We start from the raw sequence: 16,200 nt of genomic DNA, 5'->3' as shown, positions 1-16,200 counted from the left end.
ACGTCTGGATGTGCACAACCAAATTCAGACTAGGTAAGCAAGCAAGAACAATAGCGAAAAATGGCGTCATAATAACTGCATATCCATGATAACATGAAAGTGATATTTGTGAATTGTCTTTCTAAATGTTTCGTTATGTTGCAATGTACGAAATGTGGTTAAAGTTACCATCGTTTTTTATGTATTCGCAAGAGCCGTCGCTATTTTCATTTTTAAACACTTGCAGTCTGTATAATGCATAAACACAACTTCATTCTTTATAAATCTCTCCAACAGTGTGTAATGTTATCTTTAGCCACGCAGCATAGCCTCAAACTCATAAGAATCAATGTAAACATATAACAGTATACAATACTCACATAATCCGACGCATGCATGCCGCATGCATGATGAACACTTTGTAAAGATCCATTTTGAGGGTTATATTAGCTGTTTGAACTTTGTTAAGGCACTGTTTAAAGCAAGCGCGAGCTCCGTGGGCGGAGAGCACGGGATTTAAAGGGGCCGCAGCATAAATCGGCGCGTTTATAATGATGCCCCAAAATAGGCAGTTAAAAAAAATTTAAAAAAAAAATCATGGGGTATTTTGAGCTGAAACTTCACAGACACATTCAGGGGACACCTTAGACTTATATTACATCTTTTAAAAACATAATCTAGGGCACCTTTAATAAAGTTTTTTTGCACAAAAAAAACAAATAGGCCTATATGTGTGGAAAAAAAAATTCAACCTTCATTCGGACCCTCATTTTTAAATTATCTTTTTTTAAGGGGCAGCTACTTTATGGCTTGTCAATAAACAGCCACTGTTATGATTGGGAAGCAGTATCAATGACCAATCGCTATTGCATGTGAGTAAGTGTTTTAAAAACATTATCCATATAAAACCGTTACTTACAAACAAAGCATTATGAAATCATGCCTCGTTTAAAAAAACAAAATGCTCCAAACAAACATATAATCCTCCGATGCGATCCAGGACGCCATTAAAATAAACCATTCACTTGATGCTGGGATGCAAAAATGCTGTTTAAACTGGACAAAAGCGAACGTTCCTTCACTCTTCCATTTGTCCTGCTGTTGGCAGACTTAAGTAGGCCGGGGCGATAAATAATATCATATCGAGATCGTAATAAAATTTTTGTCGATAATGATGATAAGCATTTTTACTCAATATGGATTGATCTAACAGCCTATCACACAGCAGAAATAAACGAGACAAAAGCCAGTCAATGCATGTCGCAAATAAGTGATTTCTGTGTGAATGAACGGTGCAGCTGTCGTCCTCATTATTATATGAAGACATGAACACATGAACTTCGTGTCCAGAGTGGCTTTGAGAGTCACTTCACACCGTTTCATCTGAGAAAATCTACAGTCTGAAACTGAAACTTAAAGATCTTCACGACAAACTGTCAAAGTAAAAGTCAGTTTTAACTTTAAGAAATTATGACAGAAATATATAACTATTGTATACTAAAATGTACTTCTCAAAGTCATAATAATAATAATATTTCTAAGGAATATCAAACAACCAAGATATTTTTAAAATGTATAGTTCTGTTGTGCAGCATATTATTTGACAAAAAATAAAAATGCAATGTTTTGTTGTAAATTAATAGTTATTTTCATTTGATTATTTTTAAAAATCTTGATTAAATTGTTAAAGTTTATACAAATTTGAATGAAATCATAAAACACAGAATCCCAAAAAACAAAATGGAAAACACAAAATTTAGGGAAAAATAAAATGGATTTTATGGGGTCCTAAATGAAAAGTTAGCTATTCTGTGGAGTTTAACTGTGAACAAACAAGTTTACATGTTTCCATCCATCAGATTTAACAAATATGTGGAAAGCATTTCCTTCCCCCAATAGGTAAATGAATAATCGTGATAAATATCAATATCGTATGATATGGAAAAAAATACTGTGATAATATTTTTGGCCATATCGCCCAGCACTGGACTCAAGCACATGGAGTAAGTCTGAAACGGAGTGTGCATCTGTATACTGTATCCAGTGTAGACAGCATCAGTGATTATAATGGGTTCTATTTGATTTTGACGCAATGCTTACATCCAGTGTAGGCAAATGCCAGCTGTTGAATGCCAGTGGGCGGGGCCTATGGTGCGATGATGTATAACTATAGACCAATTTGAGTTTACATCTCACATTTCTTACAAAGAAAAACAGAATTGTCAGATATACTCGTTATTCTGTCTTTTCTGAATTGCAATTCCGCAATTGCAAATCCCGCAATTCTGACTTTTTCCCTCTCAGAATTGTGAAATAAACTCACAATTGTGAGTTATAAAGTCCGAACTGGGAGTAATAAACACGCAAATGCAAGAAAAAAAAGTCAGAATTGTGAAATAAAAATTATTATGTTTAAAAGTTATCTATGTAAAATACTATAGGTTTAAATTATTTTAATTATAATTATTTCATGATGTAACTGCTATGTATGTATGTCCTCTGAACTGCATATGTGAATATTATGTACACTTACTGTTTACATCAAATTCCTGCTTTAATAGTAGACTAATCCTTACAGATGTCATCAGTCCAGTCTGTGAAACGTCTCTGTTTATCTTCAAAGGACGTTTTTAACGATGGTTTTCTTTAAAAATGAAGACTATATTTTTTGCATTCCGATTCCAACATCCAGAGGCACAACAAAACATTTTTCTCTTTTTCTGTGGATTTTGCACATTTCCTTCAATTGCTACCACTATTATTCTGCAACCAGTATGCGCGCGCAGCTGCAAGTGACGTAATTGTGACGTCTGCTCCAAAGTGGTCTATTCGTCGATGTCTTGCTCTGGTGGTGGTCATATGCAAATATCAGTGGCGATTTCTTTAAGACTGCAAGGGAAGCTCGGCTTCCCTTATAATGTCACAAAATTAATGGTCAAATATGTACTATTGTATTAACATTTTATTGACTAAAAATGCGTTAGAAAACGTTCATCTCAAAGACGAGTTCGTTCAGAATCAGTTACATATAGCAGGTCGGCTGACTCGATTTCCTTCTCATACATTCCCGCAGCGTCACAGTGCATTTCCCTATTGAAGCCCAGCGTCCATTGCCTTCAATGGGGCTGCTTTGAACGGTTTTTTTCAGCGCTTCGAAACTAGACGGTCATTGGATAAACGCTGCGATTATGTCCCGCCCACGGACGCTCAGCGTCTCTGGGGGTGAATGGGGAGTGGGCTGGCCCGGACTCCGAGCTTCTGCGTGATGATTGGAGGGTCTGTCGAAAGACTGCATCTCCTTTTGACTGACAGCGATTCTGTACTATAAGGAATCACTGAAGCTATTCGCGCTCAGTCCCATCGCGGATTTCTCAAGTTCAGTTGAAATAAAAACTGCTGCAACCTATTTCTTTGATATTTGCTTGGCGAAATTGCTTGATTTTCATCATACATTTCACACAATTATACACCACATTCCTTGTTTCAGTTTTACAGAGTTTAATATTTTTTTTTTAGATCGTTCATTCATTCATTCATATAACGTTTGCAGGCTAGGCTAGCGTCGTGGGTGAAACTGCGCACGATGGCAGACGGTGCTAATATTGTCGACCTGATTTTGGCGAAGCCATTTGAAAGTGTTCCTTACGAGGAAAAACTTAGAATTAAACAGCAGGGCTATGGAGTCAAATTAATGCCTTAAAGTTTTGCACAAAAATAAAGTTTTGCAAAACAAAAAAAAGAATTGAGCAATAAAAAAATGTTTTGCAAACAAAAATAAAGAATTGCAAAGGAAAATAAAGTATTGAGCAGAAAAAAATAAGTTTTGCAAGCAAAAATAATAAATTGCAAAATAAAATAACGTAGTGCAAAAATAAAAATATAATCAATTACAAAAATCAATGACAGCTGTAATCCTATTTTATCTTTGCCACATATTTTTCATGCTCAAACCTACTAAATCATTTGCAACGCTCATTTTATTCTGCGTTTCAGTCAAGCGTGCGCTCACGATACCGGCTTTCGTTTGCGCTGCACTGTTCTGTGCGGTTCTCTTATGGCACTGGTTTGACGTGGGGGTGGAGTCAAGAAACGGGGGCACGCCCCCGCGAAACACGTCATCGACAGGAGACGCAGATCGCAACAGAACAGATCAAGCATAGAGACAGAGCGCATTTATTATAATCTGAAAACCATGCCCACCGGGGGAAAAACAATCCAACCGGGGGAAAAATCAATCCAACCGTCTCCATTGACTTTGTAATGCATGATGCTGCCTCCTTGTCTTTTCTGACTCATTACAAAAAACAGAACAATGCCTAAAAGCTGCTGTGTGACAAGGTGTACAGCTAACAAGCTAAAAACCCCAGAAATAAGTTTTTATAAGCTGTCGACCCCAAAAAACGAATGTTAAGGACACAAAAGTGGATACAGGCAGTGAGACAGAGCGCAACAGGTCATATTACTATAAGAAATGCATTGGAGGGGGTCGTAATTGGCGACAACATATGCTAAACAAACCAACAAAAACAAACCATTCATTATTTTAACCATGTCAAAGAATTATTTCACCTGTCGCTGATTACGTTCCCCTCCAATGCATTTCGCGGGGGCGTGCCCCCGTTTCTTGACTCCACCCCCACGTCAAACCAGCGCCATAAAGAGATCCGCACAGAACAGTGCAGCGCAAACGAAAGCCGGTATCGTGAGCGCACGCTTGACTGAAACGCAGAATAAAATGAGCGTTGCAAATGATTTAGTAGGTTTGAGCATGAAAAATATGTGGCAAAGATAAAATAGGATTACAGCTGTCATTGATTTTTGTAATTGATTATATTTTATTTTTGCACTACTTTATTTTATTTAGCAATTTATTATTTTTGTTTGCAAAACTTATTTTTTTCTGCTCAATACTTTATTTTTCCTTTGCAATTCTTTATTTTTGTTTGCAAAACATTTTTTTATTGCTCAATTCTTTTTTGTGTTTTGCAAAACTTTATTTTTGTGCAAAACTTTAAGCATTAATTTGCATTAATTTGACTCCATACAGGGCAGATCAACACCTAAGATTGATTTAGTGCAAAAGATAGGGAAAAATAACAGGTCTTTTCAGCTCTCCTGGTATGACAAAGTTAGCTGGCTGACTGGAAGTGCTGTGACAAATAAAATGTACTGCTGGCCATGCCTCTTGATGAAAGGAGCTTCTCCTGTTTAAAGCGACTCAAGTCCTACACCCGAAACACAATGGGCCAAGGCCGTTTAAGCAGCCTAGCTCTGCTGGCTATTGAGAGGACACTGGTCAAGTCACTTGAAAAGACTCCTAGTTGGTACGACAGGGTCACAGACCATTTTCTTGAAAAGGAACGTAGGGCAGAATTTACTTTTAAATAAATAGACAATTTTATGATGTAGGCCGAAAATGAGCTTCCCCTCTCTGACAGACCAGTAGCCGCCACTGGCAAATATACATTTTTTGTCTATGTGACATCACAGACCCCACAATATCCAAACAAGCCATTTTTTATATATTAAGAGCCATTTTTGACAAATTGAGATATTTTTGATGAAGTCTGATAGGTTTCTCCATAGAGATCCACCGCAACTACCACTCCAAGGTCCAGAAAAGTAGGAAAAAGACATCATTAAAGTACTCCATGTGACTCCAGTGGCTTAAACTCAATTTTATGAAGCGACGTGAGGCCTGTGTTTACCAAATAATATTATCCAAAGCATGTTCATGCAACAATGCCAGCTCTCGCATGAAAACAAAATGTATGCGTCGTGAAGCTTGAGTTGACGCGCGTAGCAGATCAATATTTTTGTAAGTAAAGTGGTAAATTACGGGGTTCTTTTGCACAAACAAAGCACTCACGTCGCTTCATAACATTGACTTTAAGCCACTAGAGTCACATGGAGTACTTTAATGATGTCTTTTTCCTACCTTTCTGGACCTTGGAGTGGTAATTGCGTTGGATCTCTATGGAGAGATAGAAACCTCTCAAGATTTCATCAAAAATATCTTAATTTGCATTCTGAAGATGAACGAAGGTCTTACGGGTGTGGAACAACACAAGGGTGAGCAATTAATGCCAGAATTTTCATTTTTAGGTGAACTAACCCTTTAAATACACTGGAGAACCACTTTGGAACAATTCAGTCTGATTTACGAACGAATCATTTCTGTGAACCGATTCATCAGCAAGAACTTAAACACGATTCATTCACAAACCGAACATCGCCGAACATGATTTATGAACGAATCATTCAGATCAGTTCTGTGAACCGATTCATCGACAAGATCCCCGCAATATTCAAACAAGCCATTTTTGGAGCTTGATTAAATAAATGCTTTGTTTATGAAACATGCATGATTTTTTAATGGTACAAAGACCTCTTATATGTCGAAAAATACCAAGGCAGATTTTGATTTCTCATGTCATGACCCCTTACATAATACATAATATACACTTATGCACTATACATTTTCATAACACAGGTTCATTGAAGATTCTAGAGTCCATTCTTTGTATTTTTTGCTTCATAACTTTAGTGTTTGTATTGTCTATTTTATGTACTGTATGTATTCTGTTATACAGTCTGACAATGCTGTAGGTGTTAACAGTGATGCAAATAAAGCTTTGGTGACTGCATATGAAAAGTATCACTGTATAAAAAGAAGATATTATTGCTCTCTAGAATACTTGATTTGCATTGGCCAGTTGTGGCATCCAGTCAAATATTTCTGAATAATGACAGTTGCCTAGGGCAACGCTGTATATCTGACTGCTCATCATTAATTTATGGCTTCGCATTAATTCACATCACCTAACTATTCTATCTTACATTTCTATAGCATATAGTGTATTATATTCAGAAGACATTCATATATTGTAGCAGGACATGGCACCACTTCCTATCAATGATACCGGTTCCTTTAATCCGAAAGCAACAGTCCTGGTATATCCTGTCTAATCAGACAATGACAGATAATCAGAGGTAAGACGTGATCAACTTAAACGAATCCTCCGGCTGTCAATCACTCAGTCCTGGCAGGCCAGAACCAGCAGAATGAACATATGAATTAACAATATTCTTATACAAATGAGCACATAGCACATATTTGTCTCACATATCTGGATCTGGACCAGCTGGTGATGTTGAAAGGTATTGATGAGCAAACAGGAATTCATTGCTGTATGTCTTCAGCCCTGTACTGGCTCATATTATTCGCTTGTACAGGGCATGTTGACTAGTGATGGGACGGTTCTGCCAAACAGTTCATTTCAAACCAGCTCAAAAAAGATTTGCTGGTTCTTTACGTAATGACGTGGTCGCTGACATCCAAATGTGCCAAATTAGTCTAAAACGTTCTAGTAAAAACATATAGTTTATTATGGTTTTTATTTTATGTGTCATTAGTGTGTTTATTATGTCATTTGTCCTAGTTCAGTTTATTGTTTCAGCTATTATTCAGGTAGTTGATTAAACAAAATCTAAATGAAATTTACACATTATAGTAGTAAAATAATCATAAAAGTCTTAAAAAGAAATCTGAAAACTTTTTCCAGTAGCATTGGTGACTATATATATATTTGAGAGAGTAGTGCTAGTATACAGTTCAGCAAGTTAAAGGGTTAGTTCACCCAAAAATGAAAATTCTGTCATTAATTATTCACCCTCATGTCGTTCCACACCCGTAAGACCTTCGTTAATCTTCAGAACACAAATTAAGATCTTTTTGATGTATATAAAATGTAAATAAAATGTATACTTTTACTCCGATACATTTTCCCAAAGCATTTTCGTTACTTACTACAAAATAAAGTCGGAAGAACACAGACTGCAAGCAAACAAGTGCTCGCACAACCGCGGTTGATTTCATTTTTCCGGGTTGAGTCCGTTGCTGGAGCGGCTGAGAAGAGTGCGCTGTCATTATACAGTACGAAAGCGACCTCTAGAGGCGAAATAAAAACTATCACTGATGCCTCGTGGAGTTTGTTTTGACACGTGAGGTGAGGCTGCGCGCTGCATAGAGCGGGACGGATTTAAAACATAGACAACAAAACGGTATGTTATACAGTGTACACTACAGTACATGTTTTCATATCATTATAAAGTAATTAGTTTGTTGACTAGATGCTGCATTAGTGGAGAACAGCAGTATGTTTGCCGTCGAGGCTAAGAGGATGCTAACATTATTAGTACCTCAAGCATGTCACGATTGTTACAATTCATTTGCATTAGTTTATATCCATTTGTTCGCTGTTATGCATTCATTATCCAGCGAAGTTGCATATTTAAACTGTATTCGCATCATGCAGCGACAGAAACATTAATCAGAAGAGTATGCGATTTCAGTTCTTTTTTATTGGTACTGTAACACATATTTTGATTAGATAATCATCAAGTTTTTTAAAATAGAGGCAAATAAATAATGTGTGAAAGTATACATATAATAGACCTATGCTATGCCTTTGTGTAAAGATGGTAATTTGTAAGCATGACTGTTTGGATTTATATGAAATGGTAACACTTTACAATAAGAGTCCATTTGTGACATTAAATAAGGTTAATAAAAGTATTGTTAATTTCAACATTTACATTTTAACATTTTAAAATTGTCTCTTACATTAGTTATAATGCACTATGAATTAACATGAATGACCAATGTATAATTAATATATTAGTATTTTTTATATTACTAATTACAATAAACATTTAGCCATTTTTTTAATTCAAAGAAACAAAATGTAAGAAAGAGTTAAAACCGAACACAATCTTGCTGTTCAAACTGTGTATAGAACAAATTTTAATAATATTTTTTGCTCCTTTTGTATTTTACATTTACTTGTACTTTTACTTTCAATACTTAAAGCTGCAGTATGCGATTTTTCCTCTTTGTCGCCATCTCTTGTTTGAAACCTGCAATTGCAGTCAAATGCGGAACAGTTATCTGTACGTGCGTTGTGCATCGGCACAGCTCGTCAGCGCGGATGAATCTAATGCTTGCTGTCAGTCACCGCACCGGTGTGGATACTGTACTTCTGAATCACAGATTCTACGTCTTGAAAGTATGACCAATATAAGAATTTTCACTGGAAAATATCATCTGAACAAGTAAGTAACATTTCTGCCACTTTTGTTCTGACCAACTGAGGAAAAAAGAATTAGCCTACAATAAATTGCGCTGCCAATGATGATTAAATCTAACGATCGCTTAGCTCGGATCATGCCAAACTGTGCAAATTATTATTACTGTTATATTGTTCTCAAATTGTTAATGTTAACAACATCAGCATTGCGTGACTATGTGTATATTAGCGTTACCTGTAGATTTCAATTTTTGTAGCCACTCCATAGTCCGAAGTCTTTTGCTTTTTGACTACGGCTGAATCTCCAGTTGTCACTGATAATTGTCATTTGGATCTTTCTGGGTTACAATCCGCCATCAAAATGATACGTTTAATTATTTAAGCTGCTGTTTGAAAAGGCTATAAATGATCCGCTACAAGCAGCGTCCTCACATGATAAAACTGACTAGCCTGGGGTGCGTTTCCCAAAGCGAACTATGGTCGTAAGTTCCGTCGTTACCAATAGAGTTCAATGGGACTTACGATCATAGTTCACCAACGATGCTTTCGGGAAACGCACCCCTGGACGGACTCCTTCCTTTCTGTTTACGGACGTGACGTAATGACGCAGAGACGAACTGCTGCGTGCTCAAATTTCCCGCGGAAATCCACCATGTCGCTCTTATTATAAAACAATATTACAAGCTTACCGTTGTGAATCGAGACAAGATAATTAGATAGTTTTGAACACTGGCTGGTTATGTACTTGCTCAAAAATTGATTTTGGATCATTTTTAACCAGGGCCGGGTCTAAAAAATTTCCTTGTGCCCCCCCCAAAAATACCAACAATAAAAATGGACTAAACATTAAAAACGCAGAATAAGGATCTTTAAGAAAAAAAGGGAATACGTTTAACGTACGTTTAAACGTACAGCTTAAGTACCTAAAAAAAAATTCACAATAGGATTCTGCATCAGCCGACATATTTTCTGTACAGCTTTAAGTATGTTTAACATCAGGGGCGGCGCTAGGGGTGGGCTAAGGGGGCTGGAAATGTTTTTCCACTTTTCGTACTTGCTGCGTGTTTTAAGTACAAACAATATCACATAAAAAGATGTTTGAGCCCTATTAAACTTTTTCTTTGTTCCACTCAAGTAACATTCTAAACAGTGACTACAATACACAAAAATTTCTTACCGGGGGGGCATGCCCCGGACCCCCCTAGATGATGGTATATAATGTACATTTTATGAACTTTAACCAGAATCACAAAAAAAGCTCCTTTCTGTCAGTAAATTAAAATGATATATAGATTTCTATACTTTTCCGCCTCTTATTATGTCTAAATAATTCAAGCATGGTTTTCCTATAATTTGAGCCACAAGACGATACAAAAAAACAAAAAGTTTATAATATTAGCAGAAAATGCCACTGTGATTGCCCCCCCAGTCCAGCAAGCCTTCCGGGCCTGTTTTTAACCAAAAAAAGACGGACTGCAGCTTTAAGGAGTGTTTAAACGTAGTTGCGTTTAAACGTACAGCTTTAAGTACCTTTAAACGTACAGCTTTAAGTATGTTGAACATCAAAAAAATACTTTTCGTACTTAAGTACAAACAATATCACATACTATTAAACTTTTACTCAAGTAACATTCTAAACAGTGACTACAATGACTACCAAAGTCATTTTCTGGTAAGATATCTAAACTTTTACTCAAGCATGGTTTTCGAGTACTTTATACACCACTGCTTTCTGGACCTTGGAGTGGTAGTTGCGTTGGATCTCTATGGAGAGACAGAAACCTCTCAGATTTCATCAAAAATTGTGTTCTGAAGATGAAGGAAGGTCTTACAGGTGTGGAACCACACGAGGGTGAGTGATTAATGACAGGAATTTCATTTTTAGGTGAACTAACCTTTTAAATACACTGGAGAACCGCTTTGGAACGATTCAGTCCGATTTACGAACGAATCATTTCTGTGAACCGATTCATCAGCAAGAACTTAAACACGATTCATTCGTCGCTAATTGATGCGAGAACGCACTAATAACAGTACAGTACGTATAAACATCCATGCCAATCTATTCTGAGTCATAATTTCAGTAGAGGCCATACTACTGCACAAATGTGCTTGTATCTGTAACGTGCATCCTCGCTGGCGCTCGTATCGTGCTGTATTCCTCCGGGACATTTGCACGACATTTCAACAGCCGCGCGCTGATGTTACATAATGCAAATGTAGAGATGTCAATGTCGCATCAGTCACAACACTAACTGTTATTAATCTACATGAAATCCCCGTTTCCTCTTAAAGAAAAAAAGCTCCATCAATCAAATTGCTGTCCTTTAAAAAAAAAAAAAAAAAAAAAAAAAAAAAGAGAGAGAGAGAGAGAAAATAATTAAAAACGCTTATATACACGAACATCGATGTGTGCACGTTCATACAAACACCAACGACTGTTCGCCATCGCCTTAACATATGCATGCTGCATAATTTCAGCGCTTCATCGATGGCTCATGTTGCCAGAAGAACTATGCAGCATTTCTCCCATAGGCCGTTTGGAGATGTTTCGTTACATAACACCGAGTGTGTGTTCAGTGCGTGTGTGTGTGTGTGTGTGTGTGTGTGTGTCATATTCGCAGCAGTGACCGTGTAGAGGCTGTTACAGTAACAGTGTGCGGATACTTGTGCAACACAGCATGTCACACCCGACCGCCAAGTGTGGTCTATACAGCCCCGTCCTTCACCTAAACGAGCTGAATTATAGCGCACCACAGGCCGTGAACACGTCCGCTCGGTCCATATCTGCGCTGGACATGTTATAGGGATCATAGCGTGCGAAACATTCCAACGCATCAGTCATCATCGCCTTGTTTTATATAGAGGCAAACACGCACAACTCAACCATCAGATGCACACCAAGCCGTATGCCTTAAGCCTCATGCATGACATCTATTTAGACCGGCAGCTGCTGTTTTGCTCCTTATTTCACATTATTTCACGTTCGACCTTTAGGGCAACATCAGCAGTGCGAGCCAAGACAGGACGTTTAATTCTGAATATATCGCTGGTGTGAATGAAGAGAGGGGTGTTGCGTTTGGCCGTTGCTTATTCGTCATGTCAAAACTCAGTGCTAATGCTGCATTAAAGCCTTCTGCACGACTCTTCCAAATGTCCTCTATAAAAGGCAAACGCTTGTATAACGTTTGTCCATCTGAAACCACGCTAGAAAGCAGCCCTACATAAAACATGACTGATCACCCTAGAAAAAGATCTGACTCACCGTGGACATCTCTCCGTTTCGGGCGCAGCAGCGGTGGCGTCTCGAGCGCGCGCGGTCGTTCGATCGCTCGGTGTCCTCGTTATCGGCAGGGCGATGTGTTTTTTGCAGGCATCGAGGACGAGGGGACAGAGGGCCACAGACGGTGAAGCTCTGCCTCGCTTGTGCTCCCGTCGTTTCCCAGCCTCTCCCCCTTCACACAGACGCGGTGCCAGTCTCAGTCTCCACGCGTCTCAACACTCCCCCTAAAGGCCTGCGAACAAGCAGCTCCTCACTGCCAGCTGATTTCACCTGTCCTCCTCCTCCTCTGCTCTCATACGGAGAAAGACCATCAGACGTATCTATCTATCTATCTATCTATCTATCTATCTATCTATCTATCTATCTATCTATCTATTGTTCATTCGTTCCTTCGTTCGTGGCCCTGAAAATATCTGTACACTTAACCCACCACCATTATATTATTACATAACAAAATGTCAAAACCGCTGACATTTGAAAGCCACATGCCACAAGCAAAATATTTCACAAAAAATTGTTTTAAATTATTGAATAGTTATTTGGTTCCCAACATTCAAAACATCTTCTTTTATGTTCTGCAGAAGAAAAAAAGTTATACAGGTTTGGAAGAACATCACAGTGAGTAAATTATGAAAGAATTTTTTTATTTTTTTTATTTTTGGGTGAAGTCCTCAGACCATAATGTCTTTTACATAGATTATTATTTAAAAATAGATCAATATTTGATAAATAAAAATATAAATAATATAAACATGTTTAAGTTTTGCCTCTTTGTCGCCATCTCTGTTTGAAACCTACAATTGCAGTTATTTGCGGAATTATTATCTTTACGTGGCTTGTGCATCAGTCAATACATCAGTACTTCGGAATCACAGATAGTCCGAAGATAGTCAGTCGTTGGAGATATGACCAAAATAAGAATTTTCACTGGAAAATGGATCATTTTGGATCATTTTTAACCAAGAAACCAAGAAAGTTCATTTTAGAAATAAAATTGAATGTATTAAAGTAATTTCACATTGTCGCTTTTATAAAAACATTTTGTAAAAAGATTACATTGTGAAATCCCTCTTTACATATTTTACCTTATTTTCAGTTCAAAAACATCTCACAGATTCTGCTGAATTGCATACTGTATAGTTTTATAATACGTTTATGTAATTGGGCTTATGTTTTCTGTCACATACTCATGACATGTCCACTCACACATATTAAAAAAGTAATAGACTTCTTAAAACTTTTATCTTCTTAAAGTCCCCCTGTGGTGTAAATCAAGTTTTTAATGTTGTTTATATGTCTATGTGGTGTTTTTAATATGCTTTAAGACAAACCATGTGCAAATTCATAAGTCAGGCACCATTGCTGAGTATTTTCTCTGATCTAAAGACAGATTCAAAAACGTGGTTTGAAATCGCTGCCGTTTGTGACCACAAACTACCATGTAACCAATCACGTCAACGTGCGGGTGGGCTTTAGCATATCATTAACTATGACTGATCTAAAGCAGAGGAGTCTCAAGAGAATATATCCTGGTATATTTTTCTGTTCATATGAAAAATCATGTAGATTTAACAATATAGCAGGTGTATGATGTATATTACGATGTTGTGATGAACTATATGCCTTTACTGACGTTCTGAGTTGTTCAAAGTGTTTCTAAGGATACTGATTGTTAGGAGGCAGCTGTCTGACTCAGATGGTGAATGGGAACATGGTTTGTGTAACATTAGCAACACATTATTAGCTGTTTGATAATGTAGTCAAGCAAAAGGCTAATCATATTAATTACTGTCATGAGTCCGACGTTGTAAAGAGCGATGCTATTGTGCTGCGTTTACCTCATTAAGTTGACCGAGTGGATCTCTGAGCTCGTGCGAGTGAGTGAAGGCGGGGCTAATAAGCATATTCATAGATCCACGTATATTAAATGAAGCACGGGTGTAGAGTTACATTAAGGCATGAAGACAATTTTTTGTCACAGGATATATATATTTTTTAAATATGTCGTTTTGGTGATCAAAGATGAGTTTTAAGGGATAAAATTATTGACTACAGGGGGACTTTAAGTATAGGCCTTGTTAATTGCTCAGAAAAACAAAATGTCTCTTTTATTTAGTACATTAGTGATGTACAAAATATTACATTGTGGTGACATCTTTTATAACATGCATATCAGCATGTTATAGATATGTTATAGAGTTCTACTATAACATCTTAGATAACAAAGATTAAAAACTGGAGGTCAATCACCCTCACTATTGTCTGCTGCACCCAGATTGACAATGTTTTCCATGAAATCTCAGGTATAAAATATTTAAAGAAACTATTACTGGATAGAAAAGCTAGAGAGAACTGCGGCAGTACGGGTTGTGGGTTATCAGATATCAGTGATTCACGTGATAACTTTCAAATCTGTGGTTAGTGTTTGTCACAGCTGAGTAGGCATTCCTGTGTGACATCCAACCCAAACCCCAGTCCCATATTCCATGCCCAGTAAAGTGAAAAAGGCCATTTCAAGCTGGAATTCCCAGTTTATAAAATACAAATCAACCTTAACGGAGCACTATTAACTAAATATTTTTAAATAGTTTCACTTCAAAATACAGTGTTGGGGGAAATTACTTTTAAAGGGGACTTATAATGCCCCTTTAACAAGATGTAATATAAGTCTCTGGTGTCTCCAGAATATGTCTGTGAAGTTTCAGCACAAAATACCCCACAGATCATTTATTATAGCTTGTCAAATTTGCCCCTATTTGGGTTTGAGCAAAAACACGCCGTTTTTGTGTGTGTCCCTTTAAACGCAAATGAGCTGCTGCTCCCAGCTGCTTTCCAGAAGAGGGCGGAGCTTTAACAGCTCGTGCTTTGGTTGCTCAACAACAACAAAGCTAGGAGAATCTCACACAGCCAAAATTAAATACACAAAGTAGGCTATATTTGTGTAATTTAACATATTTAATTATTGCAGGTTTGCGTAATATTAAATATAGTTTGTATAAATATTAAAGGTCCCACTTTATATTAAGTGGCCTTAATTACTATGTACTTACATAAAAAATAAGTATAATATACTTATTGGGTTCATATTGAATTGCAAGACACTTCTGCTGCTATTGAGGTGGGATAAGGGTAAGGTTTGGTGGTATGGGTAGGTTTAAGGGTAGGGGTAAGGTGTAAGGGATGGGTCAAAAGTGTAATTATAAATGTAATTACAGAAATTAGTTACAGATGTAATTACATGCAGGAGTTTTTTTTAGTAAGTACAATGTAAAAACATGAATGTACACAATAAGTGCATTGTATCAAGTGATTAATTTAAATGTAAGTAGTAGTTAAGGCCACTTAATATAAAGTGGAAATAGTATGCATTTCACTGTTTTCAATCAATGTGACACTGAAGACTGGAGTAATGATGCTAAAAATTCAGCTTTGACATCACAGGAATAAATTACGTTTTAAAATGAATCAATATTTTAAAGTGTAATAATATTTCACAAAATTACTGTTTTTACAGTATTTTTGATCAAAAAAGCAACCTTGGTGAGCAAACGATTGAACGGTAGGGTAAATGATTCCTCTGAATTATGTCTCATCTGTTTCATCATACTAAAAAAAGAAATGTCATATAATTATGTTGTCAACATCATCAACTGCAGGTCAGATTGTCGCAGTGACTCAAACTCATGTGCCATACTGAATTATGCAACTGTACGACTATATGCAACACATTTGAGTTAAACCATTCACAGTTTACTCATTTAAAAAGCGTCCTAAGATATGACTTTCCAAATGAACTGCTTTTATGATGCACAGCAAAACAATACCGTGGCAATGGATTCTTATCTTACT

General features: G+C 37.0%; 1 protein-coding gene across 1 annotated transcript in view; it reads right to left on the bottom strand.

The window, feature by feature from the left end:
- Nucleotides 1-12,611, bottom strand: part of adcy6a (adenylate cyclase 6a) — a 98,093-nt gene extending 85,482 nt beyond the window's left edge. Inside the window, exon 1 of the mRNA XM_048177235.1 lies at nucleotides 12,334-12,611. The gene's annotated coding sequence lies outside the window, so the exon portion shown is untranslated. The remainder of the gene's footprint in view (nucleotides 1-12,333) is intronic.
- Nucleotides 12,612-16,200: the final 3,589 nt, after the last annotated feature.

This window comes from Megalobrama amblycephala, linkage group LG24 (assembly GCF_018812025.1).
Source record: "Megalobrama amblycephala isolate DHTTF-2021 linkage group LG24, ASM1881202v1, whole genome shotgun sequence".
NCBI classification, from domain to species: Eukaryota; Metazoa; Chordata; class Actinopteri; order Cypriniformes; family Xenocyprididae; genus Megalobrama; species Megalobrama amblycephala.
This window is presented reverse-complemented; position numbering and strand designations above follow the sequence as displayed.